This window comes from Pseudopodoces humilis, chromosome 3 (assembly GCF_049639895.1).
Source record: "Pseudopodoces humilis isolate 2021_Gansu_Grassland_sample_001 chromosome 3, ASM4963989v1, whole genome shotgun sequence".
In the NCBI taxonomy this organism is placed as follows: domain Eukaryota; kingdom Metazoa; phylum Chordata; class Aves; order Passeriformes; family Paridae; genus Pseudopodoces; species Pseudopodoces humilis.
In genome coordinates this window covers 75,917,005-75,942,237 of record NC_142202.1, presented here as the reverse complement: position 1 = coordinate 75,942,237, position 25,233 = coordinate 75,917,005, and positions in this window count along the sequence as shown.

Here is a 25,233-nt window from a genome sequence, read left to right as displayed (position 1 = left end):
CAGTGTAGGATATTCTCATACTCAAACCATACTTTGTCCATCTGAGTAACTATGGGCCTTGATTTATTATTCATTAACAGTTCTTTGTTAACAATTGAACAACTTTTGCAGTGAAACTCCTCAGTGTTTTTCTACATCTGGCAAAGAGGATTCACCCTGTAATCTTAACATACAACTTTGAATAAAGGGCTAGATTATCAGAATGCATGTTGTCCTATCAGGAAATATATTTAATTTTGGAAGTTCTTTTATTTCTTCTACCAGCTAAAGTACATGGAGCCACTGACAAAAGTACTTTGTCCTCCATTTTCCCTCCAGCAAAGGAAAGTATATTTTAACAGTATAGGTGCAAAAAGCCATCTCAAAGGATCTGCCTTTGGTTTGGACCATAGAGGTAAAAACTGCTTGGGGTCTAGCAGGTGTAATGGGGCAAGACTCATACCCACCTGTGTGCCAGCCTGGTCCCCTTCCCTCCTGAAAATCTCATTGCATTTTCAGGGGCTGGTGCAGTGCCAGACAAATACAATCTCCCAAGGCAGAGGGGGCTGTCTGCTTTAAATTATTGGCTACCTTTCCGAGTTACAACACTGCTGAGAGGAAAGCCTGTGTGGGAGAGTTGTTTAATATATCACAGTAGATCTTGATGTTGTGTCACCTATCAGTGTGAGCCCTTCCTGAGCTTCCTAGAAATCTGCTGCTCAATCAGTTAATTTACCTTTCTTTTTCCCTTTCTTCTCTCTCCCTTATCCCTTCACTTCCATGGAGGAAATTGATAGACACTAGGAGGTACAGAACAGTCCAGGTCCATGTGTAAGTAATTTTTGGTAGCAGGACTGTAACATGTATCACCCTCTTCCCTGGCTCCCTTCACAGTCTCATCCCATTGGAGTTTTCCTTTTCAGAGGGCTCCCACTGTGAATGCTTTCCACAATCATAACTGCTGCAAAAACACTGGATAACCTCAATCTGTACTATCTTTTGAGAGGAATCAATTAAATAGGATGGAAAAGGGGACAGGGGATTGCTAATGACTTGAATATTTTGTTCTACACTACAGCTTGCTGGAGCCTGTGAGTGAATTAGTGTAATTCAGCCTCTAAGTGATTAGCTCAGGAATTTTCATGAGCAGTAAATTCACTGAAAAAATTAGGCCAAAAGGTAAAAAAATATATTAATAGAAAGTTTATGGCCAAATAAACATTATAAAAAGGATCGTTGAAAAACACATTAATTTGAGGGCACCTTCCCCCTTCCTTGTTCTATTTCAAGAGAGTAACAGGAAGATTAAAGCAGTAGGAGAGATATAAATGTCATACTGGCAATTTATTTTAGTGCTATTGAAAAAAAAACTCCTCTAAAAACAAACAATTTGCAGAGACAAGAAAAGGATTGATCTGAATCAGTGTTAAGGAAGTAGGACAGCCATCTACATAAGAATTTGCAAAGCACAGTTTTTGAAGACCCCATTGAACATAATTTTACTGGTTTTCCTAAGGACTCTTTGAAGCTCAGTTCTGCCCTCCCTAAAATGTTTCCTTATGCTAAAGAATAGCTTGTATGAGATCCAGGTAATTCAACTGCCAACTGTGCAGAGTGTTGCCATCCCTTTCTATGTCTTATTTGGTATCAGCTCAGAAATGCTAATGTGTAAACTATTAATAAAAAGACTAATCAACAGCTTAAAAAAAAAAAAAATCGGAATAGCGCATCTCTCCAAAACTTGAGGTAATTTAAAACAGAGTAAACTTCCTTTCTGCCTTAATGACTGTTGACATATTAGTGACTTGAATTAATTATCACCTTTGGTGACCCAGATCTTCCAGATATTTAATTTAATAGAACTAAATTTGCTGTTGTGTTTGTAACTCACATCATAAACTACACTTCTGCAAAGACAAGCTGGTTCTGTGTTTTGCATAAAATAAATGAAAGCACATTTTTATATGTAATATTGCTGCATTTTATTGGAAATGTTCCATGAGAGATTTTAAGATGTTGGACACTCTGAATACTACATAAAGTGATTCTATGGAATTATACCCTACTACTGAAATTAGATATAGAATGGGACTTTTATGTGTCTGACTATATTAGGCAGAAGACATAGGCATATAAAAATAGCTTTGACTTTGGTTTTGTGCTTAAAACCCTTCTCTGGGTTTAGGAACAGTAGAATACATTTCGTAAGCAAATATGAAAGCAGAGACTTCTAGTTGGCCAAGTAAGTCCATGCTTACTAGGCTTCAGTCTTGGCTCCTAATCCTGCTTTTGCCTCCACCATTGTTTCTGTTTTAAGCAGCTTGTCTGATCTTTGTGTCAATACAAGAGCATACAGATCTACTGCAAAGAGAATTGTTGGGCATCCGTATTAACATCATCATGCTGCTCTGAAAATATGGTGAGCCATAAAACTGCAAAATAGTTTTATTGTCATTGTGTTCCCAGAAGTGACTAATCACCCATAAACAATGATCATAGGTGTTATATGACTCAGAGAGGTGCCATCAGTACTGTCTCTTATGAAGCCAGGTTGCCAGTTTAATTGTACCTATATTTTGACCTGTTTCTTGGCTGCAGATTGAAAATATCAAGATTTAGGCTATCTATCAAACATAACACTTTTATTCAAAGACTTCTAATAATAATAACTAAAATAAAAGTAATTAAAATAAGGCAAAAATAAATAAAAAAAAATTTAATTAATCAATTAACAATAAAAAAACCCTGAATTATAGTATTAAATTCAGAGAAATCTGGAGTATAGAATGGTAGCACAGGATCAGCTACAATATTAATGAAACAAACCCAGATTTCAAATCCCTCTGTCTAGCAGTTACTTCATTAAAAAATCAGTTGTTGCCTGAGTTCAGATGTGATCTTTATCCTCCCAAGGCTCTTACCCTGCAGGTTAACAAGGCTGCAAGCCTCAAGTCCTGGTTCAGCAAAGCACTTCAGAAGTCTGTAGGGGAGTGAGGTGATAGATCACATATGGTTCAAACATCCCCTAACCCCACTTGCTCGGTGTATATTGATAATAACTTCAGTCTTACAAATTAGACATGGAAAAAAGGTATTGAATCATGCTGCCTATCTCCTTGGTAATTTGTGGCTTATCACACTGGGATATTTGTAGTGGGCTATTAATTTTTAGTTTGAATGTTCAAGACTTGGAAATGTTCATCTGAATCCCATTTAACACAGAAATGTATTGAACTCCTAGGAAAGCTGGGGATTTTCCTTCAATTGTTTAACCTAACTTGGCTTTTATCATTTTTGTACCGCTCCTATAAATCTACATGATGAAGCAATCCAAATTGGTCTTTCCAAATATTTTAAACACTTACTTAGGAGCCATAATACATATAATTTTTTTTTTGAAACACGCAAGAAATAATAAGGATCTGACATAAAGTAAAACATGGCAACATGTAACATGAAAAGTAATTACACAAAAAATAATTTCATGTATAATATAAACCAAATGAATCACCTAAATTAATAATTTCTGAACATACCCAAATTAAATTGTAGGAAAGGGCATCTTTTTATAACAATATTTTTATGGCTTTCTTGTCTGAATATAAAAAATCTAAATCAAAACAATGATATCTAAATTGTTCTTTTTATTGTACCTTCTTAAATACTTGAGAATTTTGTATATGTATGTTTTCATATATTTATACTGTGCTTAAGTGCAAAGTTATTATACAAATTCATAAAACCAATATGAATAAATTCTTTAGTTCAAGAAAAATTACCATGGAGACATAATTAGACATCCAGTCACTTTGAAATTATTGCATCTTTTCTTTGAGCACTCTCCTGTCTGTGTCTTAATATCTTCTTTTTAATGTCTTGCTTAGAATTGTACGTAATTTTCTAAAGACTGTCACACTTCTATCATATACCACAGTGCTTTTATTTTCTGCTGCAAGACTTAATGCCTTTGCAAGCATGCCTTAAAAATGAGTTTATTTTTTCACATCACAGTCTATGGAAAACATGTGTAAATGACTCTCTTACACATACAGTTGTTTTCAGAAGTACTACTGTCCAATTTACTGCTTCTGTAGAATGACTGTGATATTTTTGTGTCTTTCAGAATCAAGGAATGGTAGAATCACTTAGTTTGGTAAAGACTTCTAGATTATTGATTCCAACAATTAACCCAGCAAATCTACCACTAACCCACATTTACACGTGTTTTAAGCACCTCCAGCAATGGTGACCCCACACTCCTCTGGGCAGTCTGTTCAAGTGTTTGAAAACACTCTTTGTGGCATTTTTTTTCCCCAATATCCTATCTTAACCTACCCTGAAGAAACATGAGTCCATTTTCACTTTTTTTCTTGCTTGTTACCTGGGAGAAGCAACTGAACCCCACCTGGCTACAACCTCCTTTCATGTAATTGCAGAAAGTGTGAAAATGATAAGTGTCCCTTCAACCTCCTTTTCTCCAGACTGAACAAATGCAGCTCCCTCAGGCACCGGTGCTCCAGACTCCATTGCCCTTCTCTGGACATGCTTCACCACCATGAAAGAAAGACCAAATGTCTTTCTTGAAATGAGGGGCCAAAAACAGGACACAGGCCTGGAGATGTGGCCTCATCAGGCCAGGTACAAGAGGAAGATCTCCTCCCTGGTCCTGCTGGCTAAACTACTCCTGATACAGGCCAGGATGCCTTTGGCCTTCTTGGCCACCAGGGCACTTTGAGCCAGGGATTGACCTGCTCGTTCTTCCTCTTTCTTCCCACATCATTCACTGCAACTAGAAGGATAGAGGAGGGTATTTGTTCCTCTGATCCCTTAACCAGTTATCCCTGAAAACCCTGAAATCCCTGGAATCCCTCTTGATTACCCTTAGTCTTGCAACTTCATTTCTGTCCACTTGAAAAATCAGTAAGGGATGGCAAACAGAGGGTTCCACTAGAATAGGAAGATTTCTCATCACAGCTTTAACCTAGGCCCCAGAGAGGTAGCCGTCTTATACTTTATAAAAAGTCTGGATATCAGGCCTTCTCTTCACATTAGAAAAAAGTCTCCTATGACAGTGACCAATCTTTTTTTTCTATGGAAGCCATTTTGACAGAGGGTGTGGACTAACTTAACCTCAATGTCACCTCCATGCTAGATTAATCATCATCCTCATTATTGCTCAGTTTCATTTGCACAACTATTATGATTGGGCACCTGAGAAAGGGGGGAGCAGTCACAAAAGAGACATGCCTGCTGTGTCTGGGAAGTAAATTTTCAACATTTTCCCCTATTCTTATTTTTAAACATAACAAAAAATGTATGTTTTACCCTCATTAATTTCTATAACAATTCACATTTCAATTAAATTCATTTTTTTTTATTACATTACTTCTGAGGGGCTGCAGCCAAGATCAGTGACCTGCTGTGTCAGGCATTATGTGAGCATACAGGTATTTTCTGATGCTGGTTCTAAGATAATTAAGTCCCCTTGTATTAGTTATCTGTCCTCAAAGCATCTCTTTAGTATTATCTGTGAATGTAATTAATGCTATTTACTTCTCTCCTTGGTTAGAGAAGATATTAATCCCTTACTTAATACAGATCCCTGCAGCACCGTGCTGCACACCTCTTCCCATCTGGATATATTGCTGACGTTATCCTTTGTTTATGCTCTTTCATCCTCTTTCAATCTTTCAATGAGACAGTGTTTCTATTGAAGCCAATTTTAATTAATGTTGACAAAGATTTTAACATGTATTGCAAACCAAATATATTGCAGCTATTGTTTTTCATGTCCTTATTTTTGTTTGCAGTTCTAGTTAAAAATAAATCAGATTTATCCTCTCCCTCTTTGTTCTTTCTGCATCTATTCTGCATCTTCCTGCTAGGTGCATTAGCCTATAGAAATTCATGGTCTTTTCTCTTGCTATGAGCTTTACTATTTGAGGAAGAACAAGGACAAAGCAAAGCAAGACAGCAAGCAGGATGGCTCCAGTCCAGCAAAGCAATGAAACACATGGCCATCTTTAAACCCAGACATAATCTTGCTGGAGTCAATAGAAATACTTGCATGCTTGAAAATAGTATCTTCCAGCTCAAGGCTGCTGTATGAATATATAAAAGGATCATGTGCTAATCGTCTCATATTTCCTTTTGTATTTAAAAATAGTTCCGCTAACCTTTCAAAGACCTCTTCATTCTTTCTGATATTTGAAGGAGTGGTGCAATACATATTTGAGGTAATATGTATTAACACAGTAGGACGCAAAATATTTGGATTTTCTGAATTATATACATTCACTTCCCTCCATTATTCCCTAACCCACTTCTCCTCAGAACTGAAAATATTTCAACATGATATTCATAGCACCTGTTTATACAGTTAGCTTATTAGTACTATTTATTTACTAAAAAAAATTTCAGTATTTCTGTCACTTTTGAAATATCATTAATTTCACCCTTCCTCAGGACATATTTAATATCTTCGTCAACAAATGCAATTTTGCTTTGCACCCAGCAGCATAATGGTTCTTGTTGACAAATGTTAATTATTTGTGTGGGTTTTCTGTTCCCTACATTTTTGGCTCTGAACTTATAATCAAAGCAGAAAATAGGGGGAGGAGATGGGAGGGAACTTTTCCCCAAATAGCAGAACAGCTTTATTTGTGAATGTCATGGGAAGCTAGAAGGAGAAAAGAAAGCAAGTAAGTAAATGCGTTAGCCTGAGGGAAAGGATTTCTAAGGATGTGCTCTTACATCCAGCTGGGACTGGTCTCTTCTTTAGCTGAATGTATAGGAAAAAAAAAAAAAAGAATAAAAAAAAAAAAGGGAAAACAACCCCATGGCCCCACACCCCCAGAAGATACAATGGGATTTCAACACTCAGAGGTAATCTCCTCACCACAATTGAAACACAGCTTAACTAGCTTTAAATCAGACTATCTAATCAACTGAAATCCAATGAAAAATAGCTTCTGTTATGCCTTAGAAGCAGAGTGTGGATGAGGAGATTAGCTGGGGTGAGATTAATCACTTTAGAAAGAGAACTTTAACTACTTTTTAATAACACACAGTTCAATGTGGTTGAGAATATGGAAGCTCAGATAAAGCCTTTTAGAAAGTAAGAGCCATCAAAGCAGTTTGGAAATGTCTAGCTGCTCAGATACAGTAGTGGGCAGAACTCATTTTCATCTGTGCTTGTCTGAGGTGATTCCTTATTATCATTCTATAAGTTTCACGCTAGGCAGAAAGAGAAAGAAAGACTCAATAGGTTTTTTGTTATTAATGGTTGTCATTTTGATTAAAAAAAAAAAAAAAGAAATACTATAGCTTAATGGGTAAATGCAAATGACCTCAACACTGTGGTTTTGTACTTCAAAGAGGAGTAAATTTGTTTTGAAGTTTATTTGGTACATGAATTGCTGTCAGAGATAAGCAAAAAGTTTAGAACTCCCAAGGGCTCTGATAATGTTTCAGAAAGGAAAAAATTTGAGAATTACCACACTTGTGATCAAACATAATAAAAATTAAGACTAATAAACAATTTTTCTAATGTCAGTCTAAAAGGTGAGCCAAAGAGGCTTGGGGAACATATCATCAGTTCAAAATTCACAAGGCTTTTTATCTTTGATTTTTTTCATAACTTTTTTCAATGAATATTGCTTCCATCCCTAAATTAAAAATATTCTTCTTTCACAATATCACATCCAGATTTAGCTTTTACAATCAAACTGTATGTAGGCAAAATTAACAGCTATGCTAGAAAGCTTTCTTCCCCACAGTTCCCTTGATAGGCAGAAGCAGGGTAGCAGCTCTGAAAAGATAATTTAAATAACAATTGGACCATTGTACATGAATGGCATTTTATATAGACTCTTTGATTATCATATTCTGTGCTCCTAAGAGCTATAGGGCAAAAACAGAAGACAAGATTACCCTTTCTATGCTATAATTTTTTTTCTCCAAAATGTCTCTGATTAAAGACATATAAAAGGCATGATTTTACTTTTGAACCATACAGACATCTCTTCGGTATTAAACACAGATACATGTACATTTTTAAACATTGCATTGCATTGATGTTTTTGAATGTCATATTGTAATTGGAAGATACTGCTGTCTAAGGAAAATTTATGCTGATTTGTATCTCTTGTGAATCTCTCCTGGTAGCAAAGTTGTAGGTGTTTATATCCTCCTCCCTCACTGATACATACTGTCCTGCAAAACTTTCCAACAAGGCTGACTTGTCAGTACTCACTAGCAGCTCAGCAGTCGATGCCCATTCAAAGGGTATACTTTGTCTGACTTTGCTTTTTAACATCAGACATATACAACAAGACACCGTTCATTGTGTGTTTGCTTCAGAAAAAGCACCATGCTGTCAACATGACAAAATCAAGTACAAAACAAGCCAGGACACTGTAAAAATCATTTATCCTCAACTGCATGTAAAGATAGCATAAAGCAAGGAATACAAGTTTTGACAAGGCATTTAAATACTCACAACTTTCTGATATCAACCAAGTCAAAAATATTTCATTTTAAGCTCTAAGACAAACAGGAATAACTTGGACAGAGCCTGGCTGTCTCTGCAATGTTTCTTATGCTGACAGAGACACACAAAGGAACAGATATGAGACTCTATGGGCAGCTCATTGCTGTCCTCTGCCTCAGCCTTCATCTATGGAGCACAGCAAGGCCAAGAGAGCCTTGGCTGTAGCTTGGTAGAAACAAGAGAAGCATTTCCAGAGCATCTCAAAATGCTTCTGATGTTCTAACCAACATCTGAATAGGGTCATCACTTGATAAAAAAAATTTTGAGACTTTTAAGTCTGGTACAGGAATTTTATCTACCCTCTGTGACATAGGTGCCAGTTCAACAGCTATGAATGTCACCCCAGGCAGAAACATCAGGAGAGGCAGACAACTGCATTTTATTGTCAGTTTTCTGCCACACATCAAATCTGCATGTGAACTCAAAAAGTATCATACAGTCTTCTACCATCTCATTTTTATCCACATTTTGCAAACACAAGTTGTCTTGAGATATTCACCTTACTTCACCTGAAGCATTCAAGGTGTCTCTGCATGATTTTGTAGGTTTCACTGATTGTTGGTGGTGATAAATCTACAGAGGTGATGGAGTAAAGTAGGCATTTCATTCTTGTCATAATTCAGACCTAGGTTTGGCTGAACCACATTTTGGAAACCCCTCTTTCTCTCTCTCTCTTTCCATTAAGTGAAAAATAAACCTTGAGGGTTTTTTTGAGCCTTAAGTTCTCCAGGTTTTGCAACTGACCTAGGCATCTAAACTTGGACCAGATGAAGCTAGACCACAGCCTTTTTATATGGGCTACATACTCTAACTTCAAGAGCTTTTAGTTAGATAAATCAATACTTCCAAGTCATGAATGTGTTAGGAAGTAAAAAAAATTTCCATTTGCCCTTCAGAATATGTTTTGAACTGAAGCTAGTAGTCTTTTACATAGATATGCTCTATCTTTCAGTTTATATTAAACCTGTACTGTATGCATAGTTTTTCAGATAAACCTTTGTTATTGATATCGCATTTCAAGAGCTCAAAGGGGAGAGAGGTGGCTTTCTGTTGCTGTCAACAAATTTGTAGATTTATTAATGAACTGAGGTTCATACATGACTGACAGTTAGTGTTTTCAAATGTTTAAATTCACATCCGTGAAGTAGTTTCTGTGTGCAAAATTAAACTTTTACGCACTAAGTAATTTTCATGGTAGTCTTTTTTGTTTGATTGGTTTTGGTTTTGGTTTTGGTTTTGGTTTTGGTTTTGGTTTTGGTTTTGGTTTTGGTTTTGGTTTTGGTTTTGGGTTGGGTTTGGTTTGTGTTTGGTTTTTTTTTTGGGGGGGGGGTGGGGTGTTTAATTTTACTGGCTAGTTGGGTTTTTGTTTTGTTTTGGGGGTTTTTTATCTGTAAAATACTCAGCTGTAACTCCTCAAGTTTGCAGTTAGGACACTTCAGCATTCTATCAACAGTCCATGCGGTCTTCTTTCCCAAGATGAAAACTATGATCCTTAGCATGCAATGAAATTAACTTGGTGATAGAACATGGAAAAGTAATTACTGGATTATGAGTTACTTCTTTTATAAAGGGCTCACAAAAAAGTCTAAGAATCTAGGCCTGTTATTTTACCGGGCAAAACATTTCTAACACTCTTTCACTTCATTGTAAAGTCAGGTTGACTACTGTTGATTTCCTTGGAAGTTACTCTTGTTTCATCAGCAAAGGGAACTTATTAAACATTAGTTACTTCAAAACAAATTATGAATCACTAATCACAGAAAATATACTTTTGGAGGAAAGAGAAACAGTTATTCATATACACTTCTTCCCATGCTCTTCAGATCACCTTATGAATATCAGAACTTAAAAAGCCTCTGGAGGTAAAGTTGGTTTGGCTTCTTTCCTCGAGAGGCTAGGGCAAGGCTAATCCTGTATACAAGATTTATTTCCTTTTACTAGACCATTTATAAAGGTAGCAAAAGGAAATTAAAAAGGTGAAAGGTAGCAATAGAAATTAAATTTATGCATTTATTTGTCAATGTTTTTTTGTTGATATTTGAAACCTTGTACTTACTGCTTGTTGCAGTGAGGGCACAGAAAACTCCAGGTCTCAGCTCAGGTAACTACCCTCAACATCAGGAAAAATTCCTCTTCAGTGTTTGTTAGAGTGAGATTTTATTATTTTCTTCGTCCTATTCTTTTTTATCTTGCTGTGCACAGTGGAACTGCTCCTTTGTCTCATTTTACACCTTACTGAGCTGTAGTAGGAAAGCCACTGCCACATTCTCCTTTTGTCAAGCGGTTCTTAGGCCATTTCTTGTTTATATCAAGTCAGCACTTACACACAGGTAATTTTTGCCACAGCTAACAGCGCTTAGTGTTTCTCCACAGGATACTGCAAAGTCTTAACATTTTCTGGGCTTACCACAGGGATTTCAAAATTGTCAGTATAAACCATACCTATTCGGTAGAAATACTGGTTACTCTGCAGTTTAGAAAGGAAAGTTTTGGGTTTGTCAATGCTTATAGAAATACAGACCTGGTTTCCATTGCTCTCTTCTTGAATTTTCCTAGACAGAGGATCAATAGCAAAAACACACTCCAGCTGAGAAAACTCTTTAAAAATGTGTCTAAAGGCAGTGCCTTCTAAACTGAGCTGTCCATTAGGCACCCAAGTGAGATGACAATTCACTGTCAGAAGCTGTTAATTGAATAAAGAAATAGCAACATACTTTCTAAAAAACATCTTCCCCTCATCAGTTGTTTGGTTTTTTTTCACATTGACAGTCATGTGGATATTTTGTAACTCTTTTCTACTCACATTATTCACATTATCTTTGTACTTTCATAAGATACTGAAAATTAATTTAATATTTTGCATTCACTGAAAAGTCATGCATTGTTTTGTAAGGCATCTGTGAATTCACTAATAGAAGCATTTCAGTCCCTACTGATGCCCTGTGACTATGTTTATATCAGTGAATTGGACGTGCTTAGGTTTGTTCCCTGAGAAAGAGTATGTAAAGAATTCCTTTATTACTTTCTTTTCACCATTCTATGTGAAAAAAGCCATCTAAACACGTCAAGAACGACACAGATCCTATCCCTTCTTCAGGCTATGGATTTCACATAGGCTATTGACATTTTGTTTGTAATTCAATGAATGATGCTGCATCCACTTGGCATGCAATCACTAGTGGTGTCCCCCAGGGCTCACTATTGGGGCCAGACCTGTTTAATGTCTTTATTGATCTGGATGAGGGGATGAAGTGTACTCTCAGGAACTACAACACAGTTGTGTGGGAGAGTTGATCTACTGGAGGAATCTGGACAGAATGGATCTACAGGCCAAGACCAACAGCATAAATTTCAACAAGACCAAGTGCCAGAATCACAATAACCCCATGAGGCGCTGCAGACTGGAGAAAGAGCAGCTGCAAAGCTGCCCATTGGAAAGGGGCCTGGAGGTGCTGGTCAACAGCCACCTTAACATGATCCAGCATGTGCCAAGGTAGCCAAGAAGGTCAGTGGCATCCTGGTTTCTAACAAGAATAGTGTGGTCAGGAGGAGCAGGGCAGTGATTGTACCCCTGTACTCGGCACTGGTGCAGGCACACCTTGAGTGCTGTGTCCAGTTCTAGGCCCCTCACAACAGGAAGGATATTGAGGTGCCAGAGCACGTCCAGGGAAGGACAATGGAGATAGTGAAGGGTCTGGAGAGTAAATCATGAGGAGCAGATCAAGCAGCTGGGGTTGTTTAGCCCGTAGAAAAGAAGGCTCAGGGATAGCCTTACTTATTGCATGAAGGGAGAAGGTAACAAGGTGGAGGTTGGTCTCTTTTCTCAGGAAACAGGACAAGAATATATAAACCCATATTGCACCAGGGGAAGTTTAGATTGTACATGAGGAAGAATTTCTTCACTGAAGGGGTTGTTAAGCATTGGAAGGGACTGCTCAGGGAGGTAGTATAGCCATAGTATATTCACCATCCCTTGAGGTGTTCAAGAAATCTGTGGGCATGTCACTTTGTGCTATGGTTTAGCTGACAAGGTGGTGATCAGTCAGAGGTTGGACCTGATAATCTTAGAGGTTTTTTCCAACCTAAATATTTCTCTGGTTCTGTGATTATCTGTATTATTAATGTATACCATGTAATTCTGGATCTTTATCTGTTTCAGGATGTTAAGGTCTCTCTGGAGAGTAAAAATCAGCAGACTGCAGTAATTTTCTCTTTCTTGTTTTAAAAATAAAATTTTTAAAAGACTGAGGAAAAAGGAGAAAGGATAGTCTCCTTCAAATTACTGTACAGTCATGGTGCACCTGGTGTAGTAGACAAAAATGTCTCCCCTAAAATAAGCAGAGTATGGAAAGGGGAGATAGACCACTTTTCTGTAGGTTAATGGGATATTAGATATAAACTCAGTACTGGCCCTTCATTAGATTTTCAGGATTGGCTGTCTCTTCTTCACTATGATCAAGCTTTATAGATTTCATGCTTATCACTTTCATTCTAGCCTAGACTTCCAAGACTGACTCAAGACAAGTCTTCAAAGTCTTTTTGATGTAACTGCCTCAGGTTCCTTAAACTGGGAGCCCAGATTATGGCAATATCCATATTTCTTTAAGGAATTTAGCATTAAAATTTTCAGTTGTTCCCTGTGCTTCCCTATTGATCCTGCACTGTAAAATTTAATTGAAAGCAAAATTCAATTAAAAGAAGATATTACTCCTGTAAAGTAATGAATACCTACCTGCATGAATCTTTAAAAAACAGTTTTAAATACCTTCAGTATCATTAACATTTGTGTGTGATTTGTGGCATAAAGGTCACATCTTTAGAGGAATTTTGAAAGCTCTTCATAATATTACACACTCGTATTTCTTCATAGGAAAATGAAACCTTTCCTTGCAAAGTTTACAATCAGCCAGTTAGCCTTTTGGACTTGCTGTTGGAAAAGTCAAATGAGCAATCTGCTTACAGCAGTCAATCAATCTCTCTGTAATGTGCAAACTTAAAATATAATTTAGTAATTTAATAATCTTCCTATCCTACAGCCAAGAGATTTCATATTCTTCTGTTATGTTTTTTTTCCCCAGATACAATGCACCAGTCTACAACAGTGTGCCATTTAGTGCTAAAAGTAATAGACTAATGGCTTTGCAGAAAATAATATTTTATTTCATTAAAGGTGTAACTTGAAAAATATGACTTTTTCCACTTTGACTCGCACATCATCATCGAACCCTAAAGTTTTAGAGCTATCAAAAGGTAATGAAACTGTCTGAATGTCTGAATGTCTCGCTAAAAAAGAAACATTGACTGCATTATAGACCGAGAAAGGAAGAAAACATATTTACTTGTAGAAAGCCCCACCAAATATAAATCTAGTTTAGACATTCAGGATTTATGTCTAAATTTTGGCATTTACTGACATATAAAACAAATATTGTCAACTGTACTCAAAACACTTTTAATTTGTTGATCATTTATAGCTTAGATTTAATTTACCATTTTTGCAATGATTTAATGACATTTTCAGTAATTTTTGCTTTTGACACTGAAACAGCATGGGGTTGATTTACTGTGTTTTCAGACTTCTGCTTTTATGTAAACACATTAGTATTTTCACAGCATGTTTGGAACAAATGGAGCAAATTCTGATCCTTCTACACCTATAAAAAACCTATTAACTTTATTGAGCAGCAGAGGGAAAATTTGACTGAATTGCTGGAGTAAGTCAAGAGGAATCAGGATAAAAGATGAAAAACTTTTGCCTATTCTGGAGGACAAGAGAAACCAATTTCATGTAGCAATGAAGAAAATGGAATAAACCACCAGTCAAGACAGCTTCTGTGTCTGACAGCTTTTATCTGTTATAGCTTTTATTACAGCTAGGTTTACCAGCTTTCATAGTTATAGAAAATAGATTCACATGTATAGATGGCTCAATACAATGCAAATGTGTTGTACACATAACATCTTTCAAGCAAAGTGATCCCTAAATGTTCTCATGGACATAGGCAAAATAATTACAAAATGAAATAATAAAAAATAGAGGGAGGAAGAAAGAAGGTAATTATGATAAGGTAGAGGATTTGTTTTCAGCGGAGACTTGAGATTATAGCATCCCTGTGAATTATAGCTTTCACTGGTAACAAACACTCCTGCTGCTGCTGAAGGATTTTTTCTATCTGTGTTGCTTGACTCCTTTATGCCACTGCAAAAGGCAATAGAAACATCACATGGCTCTATTTCACCTTTTTAGCAAACAGGATAAGTCCTGAAAGGAAAAGGTATTGGGATGTGTTTAGTGAGAAGTGACAGGTTGGATCTAATTCTATGTTCTGTTAACTGTGAAATGCCATTAAAGTCACTGTTACACAGATGTAACTGGCAGGAGATTCTGCCTTTTACTTCTGAAAGTCTGCTAGCAGTGTCAGAGAGCAGAAACTGATCTGAAATCTGTTTAACTTATCTCATGTTCTGTTCTTTTAGCTTTCCTCAAAATGTGTCAAAAGATATTTTTTCTGGACCTTATCCAGCTTCAATGAAGGACTCCTTTTTTTTTTATACTAGTGGTATGTGATCTGTAATGGAGTCTTGTGCTCAAATAAACTGACCAACAGGAATATTTGCTTATATGTGGGGCATTTTTGCTAAACATTAAGACCTTATGCTCTAGGGTGCCAGTCTTGTAAATCTTATCCATTTCAATTGGATCAGCAGGACTACACTTAAAGACATGGAATGGTTCATTTTCAGTAATCTTCTTTTTCTAATTGTAAGTTCCCTGCTACTGCACTGTGGGTTCTAAATAACAAAATAATTGGCACATGAAATAGTCTGCAGTTATGTATGTAAGTTCAAATTCAGATAAATATCCCTTGTCCAAAGAAAATTTGAGCATGCATTTGACCCAAAAAAATTTAAGAACTATTTAAACATCTTCTTACATAACTGTACACAGAAGTTTTCTTGCATCATCAGGAAGATGCTGTATTTGGGTCTACCAACAGGTAAATGCTACCTACAGGCAATATTTCAGTTCTAATTAAACCAATTTTTAGCCCTCTATAAAGGAATACGTGGCCATTTACAGGCAAATCTGTGACTTGTGTCTATAGTTATTGAAATTGTAAATACAAATTGGGTTGAAATTAATCACTTAAACTTGTAAACATATGAATTTCGGAAAATCAGACCCCCATGCTTTAGAATAAGATGTAAATTGTACAAAGTGTGGCTGAACCAACACCAAGTGAGGAATTTTAATTTGAGGATTTCCCCAATTGTGTACTTAATGTTATGCTAATTTTTTTCCATTAATAGCTTAAAAGATCTATTGCTTCTGTTTTCAATGGGCTTGTTGCTAATGAAAAAGATCTTTTGTTCCATAGCAAAACTGTACAGTTCAGGCAGAATGATAGCATGCTGGCTCTTTACACTTTGGATGCTAAAAAGCCTCAGGCAAAATATTTTGCTGAAAAAGGCAAGCCTGGCTCCATTCATTTCTCAAGTACTGCCCTCTTACACTAGCTGTGACTTTGTCTCTTTATTTAATGATTCACTGAACCCAGATATTTGCATAACAGCATATATCTATATGAGCTATGTGTTAGCCTTCTTTTTAATATGATCAGTTCTGAACAGTAAAAATATATTCTTTTGTCCTGGGGCATCCTTCCAACAGCTGTTGTCAAGGTGATAAAAATAAATCACAATACTATTGCAAAATGAAATTAGCAGAAACAAAATACTCTTTGGGAACTACTATTGATTTTAAGTATCATTTAGACCAAAGAATAGATTTCAAGTGACCTTCTGCTGTGATAACAATACCTGTAAACTTAAAAAGCAGCTTTGTCTAAAGGAAGTCAGTCTCAGCTTTGAAACACAATATATAACAATTTCAGTTTAGTTTAAACCCCTAACCAGTAATAGCATACCAGTAGATACATCCAAAAAAGGTCTCTAGTGAAATCAAGAATTTTTTCTTATTTTGATGTTCTGCTAAATTTTTAGTAATCACAAGCAGCCAACACAATCATTTAAAGTCTTTTGTTTGGCTTGGTTTCAAACAATCATTACGGTCTGTTTTGTATTTTCCATTTTCTTTCATTTAAAATTTCTTTTACAATAAAAAGTAAGTTTATAATGTATTTGTGTTTATTGTCAGCATATTAAGCATGGAAACCCAAAGGATTTATAGTTAGTTTGGAAACTTAATTCCTGACAATAAAAAAAGGTAGCAGCAAAGCTACAGTCTTATTCGGCGTGACTGTCAGTGCATCAAAACAGTCTTTAATCATTAACACACCTGCATTTGTTCATAAATACTTTATGAAGAGAATTGTCTCCTGAGTTTGCATGGGATCTGTGAACAACCCTTTTTACAGTAGGTGATGACTTACTGCCCCTAAGACTTTGAAATATTGTTAGGGAATTCAGTTGGAGAAGTACAGAAATATCCCTTTCTGATCAAGAAGTTAGGAAATTTATGAAAGTTAATTTTGCCTGAGATCTGTGATAGCATGGCAGCATAATTTAGCAAAAAGTATAGCTATACGTAGAACTTACTGTATAGCTGAAATCTTTTCCCAAAAAGGGCCTGTGATTACCCATTTTACAGTGAAGAGTTATCAGTTAGCATATCTTAGTAGAGCGAGTAAATCCTGGTTTCCCACATCACCACATATTCACCATAAACTTGCAAACACACACTCTTCTTCTAGTTGACCTTGATACCATTTACATATTTTATTAAATAAGCTGAGCATTTATTCCTAGGTGAATACTCACTAACATCTTTACGTATGAGGGAAAGGGGAATAGAAACTGCCTTCTTTAGCTGTGACTTGAAAGAAAAGAGTGACCTCTGCTGAAGCATGTCACAGTACTCACATGGCAGGTGACTGCTCCATGCTATGACTCAAAATTGCTGCAGCTGAGAAGCTGGCATTTTCAAGATGAATTGGAGGGAAAAGTTTTTGCACTGTGTATTTTGAGTGTCACCCTCCTGCAGTAAAATGCCTGCAAATTTCTTTCCAAGTCCTTCAAATCCCCTCAAGCCCTGTGTAAGGAGCACTGGACCAGATTCTTGCTTGTGGATTCCCCCTGTGTAATGTAGCTGCTGAATTCTACAATTTCTTCATGATTTTGCAGATATGTTTGCAGCCTTTTCTTCTTGCCTGCTGCCTGTGTATGCATTTACAAATGTACATAGGTTCTTGTTTCAATTATTTAGAGTTAAATTTGGTTCTGGGAAAACAAAAGCATACATTTAGAGCCAAAAATTTCTATTTATTGTTTATTTCATCAGGGTCTAAAACAAACATCACAGAATTGTACATTAGTACTTGCAAGGAAGAGGATGGGAGTGATTCCAAACATTTTTATTTTTTTGTTTTTAGAAGTTGTTAACAATTACTTTTTAGTCTCCATGACAAAAGTGGGACTCTGCTCCTGTTACACAATCATAGTACATAACCCCTGTCTTAGTGGAAGCAATGTTTCACCAATACCTTAATTTTAAATCATTATTTTCTGCTATCACTATTTTTCCTAGAGAGATGAAGTCTCTTCTGAGCTTGTTTCCAATAGTTTTACATGGATGTCAACCTCACACAGGAAAGAAGTTCGGTTTCACTCACAAAAATGAAAGCCAGATCAGAAATAAGGTCATTCTGGAACTGACATGATAACAAGAATTCTCGTCACTCAAAGCTTTTTTCACAGCTCTTTCAGCAGTTTTCCTTCATATACAGAATCATACCCCTTCAAAATAAATGCATGTATCCCACAAATAGACACTGAGAAAAATTAGATGGCCTCACCTGAATGTCAGTTGCAGTGAAAAGGGATAAATAAAAGTAGTACACATACTGTAACACATGCCAACAAAATATGGATGGAGACACACCTTTCATGAAAGGGTCTCCCTCCTCCTGAGCCAGTGAGAGGAAAACCTAGCCGTTGACTAAAGAACTTAGTTACATTTTTCACAGCCAAAGCCTTTCTTGCACAATTTGAACATGTACGTATTTGTCTAAAAATCCAGATGGTGAGCAAGGGAGACACTGCATTATCAAACATACAAATTTTTTCTCTGTCATTTTGCTTTATGACTTTCTTCTGAAGTCTATTATGGTTGTTGAGAAAGGAAGTGGCATTTGATCAGATCGTGCATTCATGATCAGCTTAGAAACTGGAGGTTTTAGCTTAGGTAGTTACAAAACATGTGCAGTTCCTACAAGTAGCGATGATATCCATTAATCTACTTATTTGCTCCATTTGTACTACCAAGTATTTTTTTAACTTCCATCCAATTTTTAACAGCTATCCAACAATAGATTCAGCTGAAAGGATCTGTAGGTATGACCATCACATGGATTAGAAATATTCCTTAAAACTGATCATCCAATGACTTGAACAGGTGCTATTTTAACACCCATCTTGGAGACAACATATAATAGATTCACACTGTGTTTGTAAATAATAGTGTGATCTCAGAACATGAAAACTTTCTGCTGAATAACTTTTCATGACAGCAAAAATTCCACCTCCGCTGTCAGCAGTGCATTCACTGCAACTTCTGAAGTTGGAAGTCCTCAAGCTGTAGGAGGAGTGAGTGCTCCTCTCCCTTAGAAATTTCCTGAGAAAAAGGAGCCCTGTGATGTAAAAAGGGAATTAAGATACATGGAAACCTTATTCTCTCATGTATGAAACATTTAACAGCTACCTATTTGTAAAATTAAAAATACTTAATTGTTTACTTAAAACAATTAATTGTTTTGATTAAGTTTTGATTAAGTAACAATTGATTGTTACTTAATTTTCATGAGTTATCTATCTTCTACTACTAAATGGTTCTGGGTTACCAAGAATATTAAACAAAGCAAAGTCATTTTTTATTTACAAAGTATTTTTCAGAGTATGAGCTGGTAAAGCAGGAAGACTACCAGCACTACCTAAAGCTTTCTTCAATTTTTATCTTTTGTATATAGTTGCCTCCAAATGTATTGACACTCAATGCTTTCAGGTTTCTGCTTTTTAGCATATTTCATGTTTTCCTTAAATAGCATTTCTGGCAGAATTTTTTTATTACTAAAGAGCTACTGTTTTCCTTTATGGGAAAGCATAGTCTTAGTTAGTGTGATTATAAAAAAACTTTGAGAACAAAACTCTATGTTGTCCAGTAGCAGCAGACAAGTAGACATACAACGTTTATTGCATATTAAAACTCACAACTTTAAATGACTATCAAGGTCTTGACTTATGACTTAAAAATGCATGGCAGAGTTTTGTTCCAAGTCCATCAATGATGAAATGGCTGAATCTTTTATTCATAACATTCCTTATTTTACATGAATTGCTTCACTTCATAGAAGACTATTGTAAGGAATGCAAACTTCTTGACACTAAGAGAGCTTTAGCAGATTAGTAATTAATAAGCTTGTTGCTACATCTCATTGGCAAAATTCCTGTTACTTTCAATGAGACCATGATCAGGCTCAAAGTCATCTGAAATTTCTGTGAATGTAAAGGCTGCTTATTTCTTTCAGCTACTTTTGAACGCTAATAAGGTTGATTTTATTGGAACTTATTACATCCTTACTGGAAGCAGAATTTGACCTCAGCTGAAAAGATTGCCCCCTTCTTTCACTTTTTTTTGAAAAAGAGCTACATTTTCATAATAGTGTCCGGGTACGCGCACAAATCTCATTACCCAATAATAGGATTTGTCTACATACCTCCTGCTCAGTCTTTTGGAAATGTACTTGTCCCTCAGCATGGGTTATTTTTTCTTTTTCCTTGTTTCCATTTACATATGTCTATGAGTACAATAGCTTATATTCTATATAACAGTTTCAGTCAAGCAAAAGTAGCTAAGTATGTAATCAAGGAGGAGGCGGAGATATCCTTAAAGTACAAAATCGACCTTGGAAGCTAAACTCTCACTTTTGTTACAATGATTGAGACATTTGAGAATAAAAATATGCCACAGAGGTGATGCAATATATAATGGAGTAGCTCAAATATAACAACAAAATGGTAAAGCAGTGTTTAATTATAGTCTGCAATCCAGATAGCCTCGGATTGGATCTGCAAAACAAAAAGTTGTCTTAGGAAAACTTGAGATAGTAACATTTTAAATCGGGGATATGAATTACAACTTATTCAACTTAGTTTCATCTTTTATTTTTTTTTCTTTTTTTCTTGTGAACTGGCTCTGCTCTGCATTTCTTTCAAAGTAGTACAAAGTAGTAAAGGAAAAGAATTTAAAATCACTTTACTGCTTTACTTCCTACTATTAGTTCTTCAGCTGTTCTGATTAAACACATTATAGAAGCTAAGATTTTGATTTAGAATGTATAACCACACATAAAGGTTTAGAAGAAAAAAAGCCAAAAATCCCACAAATAACCCTTCCGCCCTTCTTCTCCCCAAACAATTAGAGGTAAACCATAAGAAGTAATATGGAATAGAAAAACAGATAAACTGAACTGATCATTCATATGTATATATACTGTGAAATATCTCTTGCAAGATGCATGAAGAACAGCTAGAAATCTGGTCTGCCAATAGAAGGTTGTCCTTTGCTTTATGTCTCCTATTTCTGTATCACACCACCAATCTCTCTTCTTATGTTTCTTATTCTTTCTTTCTCCTTATTAAAATAGTTGCTTAATTTATATAAAGAAACATTTCTTTGTGACAAGGCATACTTAATTTACCTTTGTTTAATTAACCTGCCGGAAAGTTCAGGTCCATCTATATTTTTTGTTGAAAAGTATGGATAAGATGTGAGGTCACTGTTTTTATATGAGATTTTGCTCTGTGTGCCTGCATTACACACTTAATGCAGAAGGCTAAATTTTCACTTTTTCCTGAATACAGGCAAGTGTCCTAAGTCTTGTTGCTATGCAGTTTAGCCATGGCAACAAACACAAAAGCCGCTGTGTTGTTACTTCCATTTTCCCTTCCAGATAGTTTGCCTAGTAAAGAAAACATGCTAGATCTAGCACTGTCAAAATAAGTGCAGCATTTTCTGTGAGGGATGTCAAATATTTCACTTTTCAAAAGATTATACTGTGCAAAAATGCTAAGCAAGAAGGTGGAGAGGTTATAGCCAAGATATCCACATTGTCTTGACACACAGGTAAGGATATAAAAAAGTAATTTCTGTACAAGGAGTACTAAGGTTTTCAGTTATATATTTATCAAATATAAAAATTGATATGACACATTTTTTATTTGCCAATATAATGGCAAAAATAATTCAAATAACTGGACAAAAAAAAAAGGGGGGCAAAAGCCTAGCCTTCAATATTTAAATTTATTACCTATGTGATACATCTTTGCCCAACAGAAGTTGTTATCCCTTTTTTCTAGTCAATAATAGCTTACAATTGACATCATTCTGAGCTAAAACAAACCTACACAGAGCTTGTGAGACAATATCCCATTCTATTGCAAAGATATATAAAGGTTTTTCTTGTAGCTGAGGTAAGGAGTGTGAGGGAAGACAAATAGTTTATTCAGAAGTTTCTTTCACAACTTCCCCCATGATTTCCTGTAAATCATGCAAAGGCAATTTTTGTTGTGAAAGAGAAGTTTGGTTTTCCAGTTCTTTCTCACTTTAAATGGGACTTAGATTCCTGACTGTCATTTCCTTTATGGAAAATCTTAATAACTGCCTAGGCAATTTTTTTTTTTTTTTTTCACTTGTAAAATAAGGGAATTATAGGAAGAACTCAGATAGGTGCTGTAAATTTAAAATTCTGAATAGCCAGAAATATCATTTTAATTTTGAATAAGAAAGTTCAGGGAACTTACTATTATAGCAGGTCTGATTTATTTAGTTCTGCTAATTTACCTAACCAAGAATTTGAGACATTTCCATCAAAATGACTAATTTAGGATATAGTTATGAATACAAATTAATTTGTTTTAAAAAATCTGTATCTATTTCAAACATCTTAAGTGACACTATAATTTTTGATCTATAATTTTTAAGAATATATCATTACAAACCAATTGGTGACATTTTTCTGTGCTGGATTTCATGCACTAAGTTTGATTAGTGCTTACAACCACTTCACATAAATTAACCACAACCTAACAATTTTGTCTTTGTTGTTCCAGGGATGAAAATCCTCTGTTAACTCCAAGTATGTGCTATATCAACATGTAGTAAAGAGAAACTCTTCAGAAGTTCAGGGGAAGAAATGGAGTCCCTAGTTCTCAGTGTTCTGTGTGCCTTCAACTTCAAATAACCTTAGTGGAGGTCCTCTTGCTATTTCAAGAACAGAGCTCTTAATCCCAGTCTTTCCACCATTTCTTTGTTATAGCTGTGGGAGATGGTAACATTCTTCATAGAGAATGGAATTTAAAAACACTTCAATGACGCAAGAGGAAAACAGAAATAGCTTTTTGTTCATTTCGTAATGTCTCTGACCAAATTTTAAAGTCTACTTTTTAGTTATTATTTTTTCTTATTTAATCCCATAATTTCAAAATATGATTGATTTCCAATTGCTGATATGGAAACCAGTGAGGGTGTTTTTGAAAAGAACATAATTTATGGATATACGCAAATGATGTAAATGGATTTATTTGGACAGGAAAGAAAACTATAAACTACTTCTTAAATAGAATTTGGCCAAAAATTCTAGATGTACTATAATCTTAATTTATGTAGACATATGTAATGAAATCTATGCCAATCTTTTTACCCCCAGTCACTCCATCAAGAGAGAGTAAAACTTGCAAACTGAATAAGGGAAACTATTCAATCTACCTTCTGCTCTGCAAATAGTAGGAACAACCCTAATTGCAAAACCTGTCCATAAACCTTTCTTTCAAATCCACCTCAGTATGGTGTGGATAGGCTCCTCTTTTTTCTTCTACCCACTACCTTGCAAGGGATAGTCTTTTTCTTCCAGAAGAGTGTGTGTGCAGGCAGACTTGAAAAATTCTGACCTTAATAAAATAAGTTGTAATTACAAAATTGCTGGTTACATTTATCTTGTTCATTTCTTCCTACAGTGTTGCTCATTTCCAAATAACAGGTCCATTCCAGTTTATTTAAGGGCAGGAAGGACTTCAAATTTTTCTCTGCTTTTAAGTCAGTCCCTTTGATACCACAGAAAACTGAAAGCATTTTTTGATTGTTTCATCTATTTTAAGGCTTCATTCAGCATTAGATTTGAATCCAGTTTCAAAATAGGCTGAAGTAAAAAACTGTCTTTACAGAAGCAGAGTTTCTCTCCTTTCCATGAAGTTTCCATGTACCTTAGAAAGATTCAGTACTGCTCCAAGAATCCTTTCACCTTACTTAAGGATCAAAAAATAAAGCCTTTCTTAATGAGTTAGTCATCCAAAATTTTCTTTAAAATCAGAAAGGAGAAACAGGCATCTTCTTAGAACAATTTCATCCTAACACAGATACCCAGATAAAGACCTGGGATCAGTCATATGGATTTTCTGTTTAGAACTGCCCATATTTCTCTGTTGACAATGTGGGGAAACTCAAGGTTTCAGTAGAGCAAATGAAAATGAAATGTTCAAACTTATTAAAACTTATTAAATTATTTACATTTAGACCTGCAGAGTTAGATAGGGTGAATTCTGCCATTTATTTCTCCTTTCTTGTGGTGGGGGTTCCCATGAATAAGTGCTTACTTCACGTGGGGTTATGAGGAAGCACCAGAATTCCTGGAGCAACAAACAGCCCTTGTGAGTGCTGCCCTCTTTGCTTATGAGGGACACATGGAATTTTAGGCAGGCTTTTGTTAACCTCAGATTGAGCATCCCAGCTGCATCCCAGCAGCAGCTCCTGATGGGATGAGGTAGTCTTCAGAAGACTTGGTCTTCATTCGTCTGGGAGCAAGCCAAACTCTCTGAAGCTTTTGAGTTGTTTCTCGATCTTGATGGTATTCCATCCTTTCTTGATGGTCTCTTCCGTTTTTCTAGTACTGACAAAAATCTCAATTTAATTAAACATTCTCCATTATGGAAAATTACTGTGATATCTAAGAAAAATCATTCATATCTTCTCCTGTGTCAGATTACCTGTTTTATTCAGGAGAAGGAATGGGCTACAACATAGAGTCAAGAACAAATTTTCAACTCTGCAGCTGCCTGGATTCTAATTCATTGCATTAAAGTGTGGAAACTTTTCCCTCTCACATATGAAATGAATGGAAGTGGAAAATTGCCACAGTATGCCTTCATACAGTCTAGCAAGGTTATAATCACTTCTCAGTGCTGCAGCAAAAGGAGGTGGAAATAGAACTAAAAATTTAACTTTGATGTGCTTTTAATGAAGTACACTTTAATGACTCTTCAATTTTCTTTTTCTTTTTCTTTTTCTTTTTCTTTTTCTTTTTCTTTTTCTTTTTCTTTTTCTTTTTCTTTTTCTTTTTCTTTTTCTTTTTCTTTTTCTTTTTCTTTTTCTTTTTCTTATTCTTTTTCTTTTTCTTTTTCTTTTTCTTTTTCTTTTTCTTTTTCTTTTTCTTTTTCTTTTTCTTTTTCTTTTTCTTTTTCTTTTTCTTTTTCTTTTTCTTTTTCTTTCTCTTTCTCTTTCTCTTTCTCTTTCTCTTTCTCTTTCTCTTTCTCTTTTTTCTTCCTCTTTTTCTTTCTCTTTTTCTCTTCCTTTTCCTTTTCCTTTTCCTTTTCCTTTTCCTTTTCCTTTTCCTTTTCCTTTTCCTTTTCCTTTT